This window comes from Diabrotica virgifera, chromosome 4, assembly GCF_917563875.1.
Source record: "Diabrotica virgifera virgifera chromosome 4, PGI_DIABVI_V3a".
Classification (NCBI taxonomy): domain Eukaryota; kingdom Metazoa; phylum Arthropoda; class Insecta; order Coleoptera; family Chrysomelidae; genus Diabrotica; species Diabrotica virgifera.
This window is the reverse complement of record NC_065446.1, coordinates 51,836,121-51,850,283: the sequence shown is the minus strand read 5'-3', so window position 1 is coordinate 51,850,283 and position 14,163 is coordinate 51,836,121. Positions and strand designations below refer to the sequence as shown.

The 14,163-nt window shown below is 37.0% G+C and overlaps 1 long non-coding RNA gene across 1 annotated transcript; it reads right to left on the bottom strand.

The window, feature by feature from the left end:
- Positions 1-3,965: 3,965 nt before the first annotated feature.
- On the bottom strand, positions 3,966-6,107 carry LOC126883516 (uncharacterized). The gene is made up of 2 exons (XR_007697682.1): positions 5,698-6,107; positions 3,966-5,134 (listed from the first exon to the last, which is right to left on the bottom strand). It is a non-coding gene; the product is annotated as an uncharacterized LOC126883516 (long non-coding RNA).
- Between the last annotated feature and the right edge of the window lie 8,056 nt (positions 6,108-14,163).

Here is a 14,163-nt window from a genome sequence, read left to right as displayed (position 1 = left end):
TTCTCAGGATCAGTCCTTAGCCCCTGGTTATCAACAACATAACCCAAGAACTTAAGACTAGGACGACAAAACTGACATTTATCCAAATTGATCGTCAGATTAGCTTCCTTAAGACGTAAAAATAACTTATCTAAAATTTCCATATGAAGGGAAAAATCGGGAGTGACAACCAAAATATCGTCCAAATAATAGAAAACATAGGGCTCTAACTGTGGACCAATGACTAAATCCATCAGACGACACATTGTCTGAGGAGCAGAAACAAGACCGAAAGGCATGGTGACAAACTGGAATAATCCTTTACCACTGACAGCAAAAGCAGTATACTTCTTGCTCTCTTCACTCAGTGGGATCTGTAAGAAGGCCTTAGACAAATCAATAGAAGAGATGTATTTGGCATTCTGAAGTTTGCTCAAAATCACATCTATTCTGGGGATAGGATAAGCATCCCTGTTCGTTGTGATACTGTTTAGTTTTCGACCGTCAAAGCAGATCCTGAAGGATCCATCCTTCTTCTTCGTTAACCAGAGTGGGGAACAATAGGACGACGTTGAATGTTCTATGATATTTAAAGCAAGCATCGAATCTACTTCTTTTTCTAAATCTGCCTGCCAGGCTTGAGGTATGGGATACTGATACAACCTAAAAGGAGTGGGATTTCCCACTTCGATAGTGTGAGATATTAACGACGTACGACCTAGTTTGTCTTTTGAAGAAAGAGTAGTGAATTTAGAGATCATACTCTCTAATTGCCTTTGTTCGGAGCTTGATAAACTAGCAAAATCATGAATAGCACTAAGGGTAGATAAATTAAATTCAGATATGGAAAAAGAAAAATCAGAACAACTTAAGGTGCTATTGAAAGCATTGAAAAAGTCCATACCTAGAATTATAGAATTCTGCACGGAAGGAATAACATAGAATGTAATTTCTCTACATAAATCGGCCACTGTGATTTCAATTTGGAGTTTGCCTGTAATGGACTGAACTGTACCATCTGCAGTAGATACTTGCAACGATGAAATGGGCATAATGGGAATACTAGCATTTTTCAATAAATTTAATGAATGTGCCCCTATCAAGGAAATATTAGAGCCACTATCTAACAAAGCTAAACACGATTGTCCTAGAATTTGAATAGGGAGATATGGCCTATTATCATTTTGTTTCCTAACTAATAAAGAATTAATATCTAGATATAAAGTATTTGGTTGTCTAGAACCGTTATAGGGAACTAACTTAGACGTATCATCATCATTAACAAAACTAGAATCTAATATAGATAATGGAACTACATCACTATCACAATTATTATTGTTACGTTGAACACTACCAATCAAAGAAGAATTTGTAAATGAACATCTGTGATCATTTGAATCAAGCGAATCTAACGTATCATCTATAGAAATTAATTTCTGGTTTAATTTTGTTTTGTGGTGTGTGCTGTTTTCTTGAACGACACCCCTTTCCCTTTTCGTGAAGATGGGTTTGGGTTGCTGGATGTGCTTGGTCCAGCAGTTTCGTTTGACGATGGGGTTGGATTCCCTGATTGGGTGTTGGACGGAGAAACGTTCAGGGGACGGACCTCCGACGTCTCGTTTCCCGAACACTTAGAACAATTCCTTTTAAGGGTGTTCTCTCGGCCACAACCATGGCAGAAAATACGACTTTGAGGAATTGCACAATTGTAAAACGGATGACCTGGCTGATCACAATTCCAACAGACAAGAGAACTAACAACCGAAACATTATGATCATGGCCCTTATTTGGCCAAGAACGTTGCCTAAAGGAAGTTGGCTGAGAAGAAGAGTTAGAATAGGATCGAGATGTGGATGGAGGTTGCGAAGACCAGGATAAAGTTTCCTCCAAACGTTTGCACTTTATAGTAAGGTCATCAATGTTCTGAATGTCCATAAGAGCTAATTGTTGATGATAAAAGGGTAATAGACATTTAAGGATGATTTTAATTTTAGCTAAATCTGACAAAGGAGTGTCTAAACGACTACACATACCTAATATAGTATTAATAAACATAGTAACAGATTCCCCAGGTTTCTGCTTATGATTCTTAATTTGATCTAGTAGGTCGTCCTGGAACGAGTACGGAAGAAAATCTGACTTCAACTTTTTAATCAGATCAGACCAACAAGAAAAATTACCCCTATTATTCCTAAACCAGGTAAAAGCTGTCCCGGTGAACAGTTCAGCAGATGCAGCAAACAAATCCTCTTCAGAAACACCTCTAGATACTCGAAGACATTCAACCCTTTCCAAAAATGACATCACATCAGTGTGCTGTTTTTCACCTGAAAATGAAATACCCCATTTGTGTACTTGCACAGGTTTGGAGTAAGTGAAACTAGATACATTGACTGGAGCATTAGGAGTAGAGGTAGCTATGGGGTTAACTCTAGAATCAAGTTCACCCTCTAGTGTTAATATTCTAAGAGAAACAGATTTCTTGAAAGGTTCCTGTTCTTCGGTAGGACAGTGTAACAAGTGTACACGGGCAGAAATATGGCCTAGACGAGATGTTAATCGCGCATACTCTGTATCCTTTACAGTTCCCCTAAATTTTTCGATTTTTTTAGACAAGCTGTCCAATGTTTCAGAGATTCCTTTCTGTTGTTCCTCAAAAGGGATGGATACAGCTGATATTTGGAGAAAACTCCTATTGCCAGCTTCTTGTTTCAAAGCACCTCTCAGAAGATTGCGTTTTTTATCGACAGTTGTCGACTCCTCTGGCATTATGTCCCTAATCTTTAATTCATAATCTAGTTCATCCACCAGAAGATGTTCAGCTTTAAAAGCACACATGATGAGAGCAAAATTATTGACAAGTAGTCCAAAGAACAGAAGTATGAAAGATACCTAAGTTTGCACGCAAAATATATATACCGAGAAAATATTCGCAACACACCAACAAAATCAAAATGGCCAGCAAAAAATATATATATATATAATGAAGTATATAATCAAATAAATAAGATCAAATAAATATATAAGATCAAATAAATGGATAAATAATCCAATAAATAATGTATACTCAAGTAAACCTACTACCTAAATACTGGAAGTAAATTTTTATTTATATGTAACTTACCACCACTTTGGAAAAAATATATATAATAATAATCAATGCTTAGTTGTACCTCCAACTATACCACTATTGGCTGAAGGAATAAAAATTACCTTATATGAATTATATTATTAATAGCAATATTAAATATAAGTTCCCAATAAAAAATTCAAATTTAACCCAGAATGTAAGTTGCACAAACCTATACTATAATGAGGTCCCAAAATATAAACAAAAATCAAAACAGCGTATAAGAATACCTGATATGTATCAGAAATTAAAAATAAAATAAATAAGTAACAAGATGTGTATAGAGATACCAAACGGAAATAACAAAGAAACTTGAGATAAAAAGAGAAGAATTGACCTAAATAAATACTGTCTCAGACCAAAAATAAGGCCACCACGTTGGGAAGCCGATGTAACTAAAATACTACTTCGCAGTAGTACTTGTATGGGAAGATGTAAAGACAAAGAGTATAGACTTGATATAGGACTGGAGATGGAAAATTATGAATAGATAGATGTAACTTGAATAGCTAGCTCAATATGCAAGAGAATGGCCACTTGACACTCAAGGAAGGATTCGGCCAATTTGCACGGCTATTTCTGGCTGGACAATAAATTAAAGGAAATGACAATGATGGCTAGAAAAGAAGATATTAAGACACTGTTCACAAAGTAGATAAGGTAAATATAATAATATAATGAAAATAGAATAAATTTTTGGGCGCCAGAAGAAGGATAACTGGGTTAACCCTCTTCCAGGTATTCTACGCTGCTATAGAGTATATTAAATTTGTAGTACAAGTAGGTTAAATGTTATTAAAGATTATTAAGTTATAAAATATATTATCAAGATAAAGGAGTAATAAGAAAAAAAAATCACAATAAATGTATATTTATTGAATGTAACTACCAGATTTTCACAATCTCCGAGTTAAGACAAGTAACTAGTATGTAACTCTAACATGACAAAAAAAAATACTAGTGAAAGTCATTTACAGAATTACCTTACAAATATAATCTAAGAATAATCTTAATAAGGTTAGAAAATCTGAATAAGGGTACCTCTAATACAGAAAGTACAACTTACACTTGGTTAGCAGTAACTACCCTCACCCAATAACAATGGTACGAATATCATACGTACACTTAATTCAATACTACCTGATAATATGAACAAGATATTTAATATATGTATGTACAACTCAATGAGTTGACGGGTACCAAGTCCCTAAGTGAACCAACGGAGTTCTGGATACCAAAGATCCTTTTACCGACTCGTGGTTCTTAATAATAATGGCAAGTAAAACTAGTACCTTCCTGAGGGGATGGGTACTAGGGATTTATTCGAATTTAATATAAAAATTAATAGTTAAAGTTAAATAATTTGAATAATAGAAATTTTTAATGATATTTGAAGTTAATTTGAAAAATTTAATTTAAAATATACTAAAATAATTAAAGGAGTTTAAATAGTTATATAAAAGGGAAACAAGCCAAAGAATAATAAAAAAAATATAAGAGTACCAACACTATTGTATGGGAAAGTATCTGAGCTCAGAGATTCTCACCATGGAGGTTACGCAGCTTTGGGGAACGCTATCAATTATTATACTGTTCTGTAATACTATAAAAATCTTGAAAAGGGAAAGGTTATGTGCAATAAATTTATAAAGTACCTATATGAATAAACTAAGTATCCTGAAAATCACAAAAACAGTCTAAATTTTTACTTAGAGCAAACCGAATGTTCATCAACACAAACCCCTTTTCACAATCTTCCAATGTTCCTTGCGGTGCGTTCCTTGCTGTGTATTCCCCAAATTGACCGGGATGCAATGAGCACAAGGGGGTGCTAACTCCCTCTTGCAACTGTCCTGCTGGAGGTACAAGAAAACAGGTGGAAAAAAAAACCAGTTGAAGGTACAGGCGAAAAAGATAGATATGGAGATCTTCCAGGCTGGTCTCCTAGTGACCGTCTCTCTAGAAGTGGTCTACCTTGGTGGTCTTAGGTTTTCTTTTTTTTTTTTATGATTTCATAGTGGTGGCTAAAAAAAACACATATGGTATTACTACCAATCCACCAATGTGTCAAAAAGAAGCAAGAGAAACGAGGAGGTGTTTTTATTCCTATGGGAATAAGAAGAAATAGGTCATTAAGTCCAAAAACTTGAATGACTAGACAGCTCGACTCTTTATTAAGTTGTTATCAGATGACCTTGTTCAAATAACACATGTGATTTTCAATTTGGCTACAAGATATAATTACTGTGAAAAAATATTTCATTATAATATATACACAGGTATATAGATATATTATACAAGGATGAAATATAGTATGATTAGGCAATGGATACTTGTTTGATCATGGTTCAAAAGATAGGAGATCTGTAGACTTGAAAGGAATATAAAAAAAATTGAGTTTAAATTAGCTCTATTTTCCAACAGAAAGCACAAATTAGCAAAGAATATTCAATTATCTCTCGATGAGTTTGATCCATGAAAATAAACCATAGAAACCATGAACATAGACGACATGAAACTTAATTAGCAAGTTAGTCAAGAAAATTTCAATATGGCGGAAAATAAATTAATAAAATTTTTTATTTACCAGGCCGGAACTCATTTTAAATCTGCATTCAAATTCTTCAACTTCGTATTCACTAATAACTTTATATTCCCTAATGCTGGATGGATTCAATCTTTAATTATAATTTGGATCTTGAAATTGTGGGTAAAATATCAAGCTACCGACCTGCCACTCCGACACACTTCTAGAAAGCCAATGCCCTCTCGTTAGCTGGCTGACGATCTCCGTGGGCAATTCAATTCCCCTCTCCCATCGATACGCTGTCAAACGCAAGCAAACCAATGTTGCCACACTTAAAATGTGACGTCACAAGCATTTAAAATTCTGTGATGGTGTTATGTTATATTTTAATAACCATTGAAAGAAAATAATTCTAAAAATAATGAAATAATATCTTCCCATCAATAATGGATTCTATAAGGGGCGGAACGTCACATATATTAGAAGCGTTGCTGTGTGTAACGAGTAACATAACGAAATAGACATACTGTGGTAAGGAAATATGTACCGGGTGTCCCAATAAGAATGGCTCTCGGCCATATCTCAGTAACCGTTTATAGTAGAGCTTTGAAATAAAAAATTTTATAACAAAAGTTGCCTCAGGAAAAGCCTGGAAATTATTTTCATAATTGTGGGACCACCGCTAGAGGGCGTAATTGAATATCAAAAATTAAAAAATCTAAATTTTACAAAATTTTCCTAATGAAGGGGCACTGGAAATCCGATCGTCGTATTCTTCATAAAATTCTACGCATATTTGATTTGACAAGTTTAGGTCTACCTTTGGAAATAAGAGGTGGGGGTGAGTGGGAACCTTGTTATGAAAAACTGGCTGTAAGTCCGGTTCTGCTTAATCAAATTTTGCAAACTTGGTCTTGTTGAAGACAGATCTTTTTCGTCAATGTAAAAGTTATGATTTTGAACCAACTTACTGAGTAATATGCCAGCTAGAAGGCGTTATTTAATTTTTTCCAGAAATCTAGTGTTACTTGGAAAATATTAAATACAAACATGCATTTTTAATACCATATTACAAAATTAGATAAAATTAGCAACAGAATAGCGAAAACCGCATGTTAATACCTTTTTTCTATCTCGAGATATCTTATAAAACGTGTAAATTTAAAAACATAACTGTTACTGTCACCGGTAAACGAAATAATTCATTAAAAGTAGTGTGCTATGGAAACAACAAAGTAACATTTTCCAGCTGTCAACGTATATTAGGTCTTTTCAACGCTTCTCATTTGTTTCGAGCCTCGTTCATATCTCGTATATTAATATTATACACGGATTATACGGCATATGACAGAGGCTCGAAGTGGATGAGTTGGCCAAAGAAGCAATAAAAAATGGTGAGATTCTAACTCAGATCTTATCGATAGATGTAATAAATGACGTCAAAGATAGAATAAATAAAATATGGAAAAAACAATGGAAAAATATTTCAAGCATATCAAAAAATTTATATATTTCTTTACATCAAGAACTTCCTCCGCCACCTGAATACATATTTAAGTATAACCTGCCAAAGCAAGATATTTCTACTATCGTCAGATTAAAAACTCGACACGGAAAATATGAGGCACATCTGCACAAATTAGGAATAGTTAATTCATCAGTCTGTTTTTGTGATAATGTTTCGATTAGAGATTTGAACCATATTTTCTTTGAATGCAAAATTAACGAGAGATATATAAATCAATTGTATTACAATTTACGACAAACACAAGTTCATTTTCCAATTAGTATAGAATATCTACTAAGTTGTCATAAAATGGAAATATTTAAATTACTCATAAACTACTTGAAAGAAACAAATATAGTCATTTGAGTCAGATAGGTGGGAATATAACAAAACTAATAAATTGAGGTAAAAATAAAATAAAAATCTGTGGCTAACGGACCCGCATCCAAGCCATTTTTTCACACACACACACACACACACACACACAAACACACACACACACACACACACACACACACACACACACACACACACACACACACACACACACACACACACACACACACACACACACACACACACACACACACACACACACACACACACACACACACACACACACACACACACACACACACACACACACACACACACACACACACACACACACACACACACACACACACACACACACACACACACACACACACACACACACACACACACACACACACACACACACACACACACACACACACACACACACACACACACACACACACACACACACACACACACACACACACACACACACACACACACACACACACACACACACACACACACACACACACACACACACACACACACACACACACACACACACACACACACACACACACACACACACACACACACACACACACACACACACACACACACACACACACACACACACACACACACACACACACACACACACACACACACACACACACACACACACACACACACACACACACACACACACACACACACACACACACACACACACACACACACACACACACACACACACACACACACACACACACACACACACACACACACACACACACACACACACACACACACACACACACACACACACACACACACACACACACACACACACACACACACACACACACACACACACACACACACACACACACACACACACACACACACACACACACACACACACACACACACACACACACACACACACACACACACACACACACACACACACACACACACACACACACACACACACACACACACACACACACACACACACACACACACACACACACACACACACACACACACACACACACACACACACACACACACACACACACACACACACACACACACACACACACACACACACACACACACACACACACACACACACACACACACACACACACACACACACACACACACACACACACACACACACACACACACACACACACACACACACACACACACACACACACACACACACACACACACACACACACACACACACACACACACACACACACACACACACACACACACACACACACACACACACACACACACACACACACACACACACACACACACACACACACACACACACACACACACACACACACACACACACACACACACACACACACACACACACACACACACACACACACACAGAGGCTCGAAACAAATGAGAAGCGTTGAAAAGCCCTATTACAAAGAAATAAAAACAACTATTTAGTGATGACATAAACGTTCAAATTTTTGCCCATCATTTTCGTTGCAAACATTTACTCTTTCAAGAGTAGATTGAACAGCAGTCTCAATTTCTGCTCTCGATATGCTTTGAATGGCGTTTAGTATTCTCTGGATAATGTATTCTAGAGTAGTATATGATGGGCAACAATTTGAATATTTAGGTCGTCACTAAGTAGTTCTTTTTGTTCTGTGTTATATTTAATTTTAATAGTATTGTTTCTCTTTATATTGTTGTTTTAATTAATTATATTTTTATACGTTGACATCTGGAAAATGTTATTTTGTTTTTTCCACAGCACACTACTTTTCATTAACTTAGTTAACCGGTGATAGTAACAGTTATGTATAAAATTTACACGTTTCTCGAGATATCTTGAGATAGACAAAAGGTATCGACATGCGGTTTTCGCTATTCTATTGCTAATTTAATCTAATTTTATAAAGTATAATTAAAAATGCATACTTGTATTTAATATTTTCCAAAGAAAACTAGATTTCTGAAAAAAATTAAATAACGCCTCCCAGCTGGCTTATTACTTATTAGGATGGTTCAAAATTATCACGCTTACATTGAAGAAAAAGATCTGTCTTCAACAAGACCCAGTTTTCAAAATTTGATTTAGCAGAACCGGACTTACAGCCATTTTTTCATAACAAGGTTCCCACTCACCCCCACCTCTTATTTGCAAAGGTAGAGTTAAACTTGTTTAATCAAATATGCGCAGAATTTGATGAAGAATACAATAATCGGATTTCCAGTGCCCCTTCATTAGGAAAATTTTGTAAAATTTAGATTTTTTTATTTTTGATATTCAATTACGCCCTCTAGCGGTGGACCCACAATTATGAAAATAATTTCCAAGCTTTTCCTGAGGCAACTTTTGTTATAAAATTTTTTATTTCAAAGCTCTACTATTAACCGTTCCTGAGATATGGCCGAGAGCCATTCTTATTGGGACACCCGGTACATATTGTTATGCTCTGTATCTTCTCTCTGTGTTATGAGATTGATCAGCATATTCTTATTTTGATTAATTAATTAATTATTTTATTTACTCATGGAAAACAAAACCAAAGTTAAATAAAACTTTCCAATAAAATTTATTCTCAGGGCTAATTTATTTCAATGTATTACCTTTGGTTTGTGGCTTCTAGTATCTCTAGTTGCTTACTTCATCCAGGACAAAACAGGAAAAATAAATAAAATGAATGTCATATAAATTCTACAACTGTTCTTACTATTATATATAAAAAAAATTTACTTTTCACCTTTTGAATAGATTACTTATTTCTTCTTTGAATTTATGAATGACTAAATTATGCTATAGAACTGTTCAATAAAAAATAAACAAATATGGTATGTGATATAAAACAACTCTCTCCGTTTCACAAATAATCTGACTAACCTTTTTTTCTCTTCTTTACTTCTTCTCATGGCATGTGTAGTCCTCGATTCTCCCGCACGTGCTCCTAGGATGCTGCGAACGATCCTTCTCGTCCAAACTGTTTCACAAACAAACAAGAGCACTCGCTTGAAATCTCTCCTCAGTTTTCTCTCTGCTCGATATCTTGTGCAAATTGATACCAACCGGCTACTCGTTCCAGACAGAAACAGGAATGTCTTCGGACACAAGGAGATTTAACTTCTCAACTCGATCAACGATTTCGTTTCAACACGATTCTGCTTACACGGTCGCCAATTGCACCACTTTACACCGACTTCTTACTTTTCAAAAACTGGACTGCTCTCTCCAGATGTTTATTACACAGTGAACTTTTTTTCTCCTCAAAACCTACTCAAACACTCTATTCTCCCTCCAACCGTCGCTCTCGCCAATCACAAAACATCCTCTCTACATTACATCCACTTTCATTGCTTAAGAACAAATTAATTTTGTATACAACTTTTCCATTTTGTCAAATTCCAGGAGATACCAAAATTACTTTGTTGTTTCTACATGCTAAAAAAACCGATATTCTAAAACTCAACAATTGTGTTTACCGTCTTTCCTTCTAAGAAGCATGTATAAACGTCCTATTGTTCACTTGAAAGCAAATACATGTACTTTCTAATCCGACCGTATTAATTGTATAAGTCCGTTCATAGAATCATTAATACTGAACGATTTTCACTTTCAACGAAACACTGCTTATGACTAACTAATATTATTTACAATTTTTGGCCATATACAGGGCGATGAAAATCTATGATCTCGTGGTCTTTGACATAAATTAATTTTCTAAATTTTTTTCATAAAAATTATATAACAATATATAACTATTATAATGGAAAATAATATATTTTAGACTTGTTTCTATATGGTATCAATAAAAGAAGACGTAATGAACATTCCCTTACAAATAATTTCAAATACGAAATTTTGGAGTTATGTTTCCTATGGAACGGAGGTACGGATAATGTACGGATAATGGAGGGTATACTAGCTCGGGTCCGCAGAAGAATTCTGCACGTGCCCTCTGGTTAACACTAAATGAGCTAGAACGAACAGGCGGCCAAACTATCTAACGATCTCCTGGCCAATACACAACTGCAAACATGAACGCCCAACCAAGAAATGGTTCTTATGAGAACCAAGCGACTAGAACTCTGGGACCCATTGTCCGGATTTGTCAGATAAATATTGAAGGCATTAGTCGATCCAAAAGCGAAATGCTGTCAAACATACTACTTTCTAACGACATCGACCTGGTAGTCATACAGGAAACCCATGCTGCGAACAACAACTCGCAAGTAGAGGCAAAATTCCAGGCTATGATCTTCTGGGAGCAACCTATCACCATGCTTATGGTACCGCCAACTACGTAAAAAACTCCGTAGAAAACGCTCACCTAATATCTTCCACCATGCAAGATAATATACATTTGACCGTTACCAAAATAGGTGAAATGGAAGTGACAAATGTTTATAAACCCCCAAGTATTACATGGCCAAGCCACGTCATAGACATAAGGCCCCATCCCGCCATCTATTTAGGTGATTTTAACAGCCATCAATAAGAATGGAAATACAGAAATAACGATGAAAACGGGGAGACACTGCTAGACTGGGCAGAGAGTAACCACCTGCATCACGTCTTCGATGCCAAAGACCGGGGCACTTTTAAATCGGCGGCATGGAAACAAGAGTACAATCCAGATTTATGTTTTGTGAGCAAAAACCAGAAAAGCTACCCCTTACCAACCAAGAGAAGAGTACTTCATGACTTCCCGCATAGCCAGCACAGGCCGATAATTATTGAGATTGGTATCCAAATCCCACTAGTCACAACCATTCCACGACCACGCTGGAACTTTAACAAAGGTAACTGGCCCGCCTTTACCAACGAACTCGATAAAATCCTACGATGGATTCCACCAACATACAAAAATTATGAAAGGTTTAGAGGGGCAATAATTGCTACAGCAAAGAAACACATTCCCAGGGGCCATCGTAAGCAATACATACCAGGATGGAGTGAGGAAAGCCAAAACCTCTACGAAGAATATCTTGAAACCGGTGAAAGTGACATTGCGGACGAACTTCTCCTGAGCCTTGATGTAGCAAGAAGGAAGAAATGGACAAATGAAGTCGAATCGTTAGATTTCAAAAAGTCTAGCCGTAAAGCGTGGTCGCTCCTAAGAAAACTCGGAAGTGACAAACTGGCAACACGACAAATCCACGACTTCAACCCTAATAAAATTGCATCACATATAGTTGCCACCTCCAGAGGAGCATGTGATAAAAAGTTTACCACTACTATAAAAAGGGAGCTTAAACATCTAAAAGCTGCCTGTCCATCAGATACAGAGTACTCCGCACCGTTCACTCCAGAAGAAGTCTCAAACGCCATCAAAGACATTAAACCTAACAAAGCTCCTGGTACAGATGGTATACCTCCCGAATTCCTGATCCATTGTGGGAAATTTGCAAAAACCTGGTTGTCTAAATTCTATACAGATATACTCAAAACAGGTAACCTACCAAACATCTTTAAACAAACAAAAATCATAGCCATTCTAAAACCTGGAAAACCAACAGACAACCCAGCGAGTTACCGCCCCATCGCTTTACTCAGTTCAGCTTACAAGCTCCTCGAAAGACTGGTCCTGAACAGAATCGGCCCAAAGCTACTTCAAAAAATACCAATTGAACAAGCAGGATTCAGACCTCAACGAAGCACCACTGACCAAGTGCTCTCTATAACTACCTACATAGAGGCAGGTTACCAAAGAAAACTGAAGACGTCTGTGGCATTCATCGATTTATCGGCTGCATATGACACGGTTTGGAAAGATGGCCTCATCTATAAGCTCCTGAAAATAATCCCCTGCAAAGCAACCGCCCGACTCATAAATACTATGCTGAGCAGTAGAAACTTTCGTGTAACCATGGGAACTACAGTGAGCAAACAGAGAACGCTTAACAACGGCCTCCCCCAGGGCTCCGTACTTGCACCGCTGCTATTTAGTATGTATATAGCTGATATGCCCCCTACCAGATCTAAAAAATTTGGATATGCAGACGACTGGGCACTTGCAACTCAAAACTCCTTAATACAAAACTCCGAGGCAATCCTAACGGAAGATCTGGAACGCCTGGTTAAGTACTTTAAACAATGGAGACTTAAACCTAACCCCAAAAAAACCGAGGTTAGCTGTTTTCACCTGAACAACAATATGGCCCACACAAAACTTAAGTGTACATTGATAACCAACTGCTCACGCACAACTATAATCCCAAGTACCTCGGCGTCACCCTGGACAGAACACTCTCCTTTAAGAAACATCTTGAGAACACCGCAGCAAAGCTGAGAACCCGTAACAACATCATACAGAAGCTTTGCGGGACTACATGGGGCTCAACAGCAAGTACACTTCGATGTTCAGCCCTTGGACTCGTATACTCCGCAGCTGAATACTACTCCCCTGTTTGGCTGAACAGCGTTCACACAAAAATTATAGATACTCAGCTCAATGTCGCCATGCGTCTCATATCTGGAACGATCAAGTCTACACCTGTGGAGTGGCTTCCACTACTGAGCCACATACCTCCACCTAACCTTCGTCGTCAGCATGCTCTGCTTAGAGAATTCCAAAAGCTGCTTAACAACCCGCTGTTACCTATACACACATATGTCGCCGACGCTAACTCACATCGATTGCGCTCCAGAAAACCTCCGACTAGAGATGCA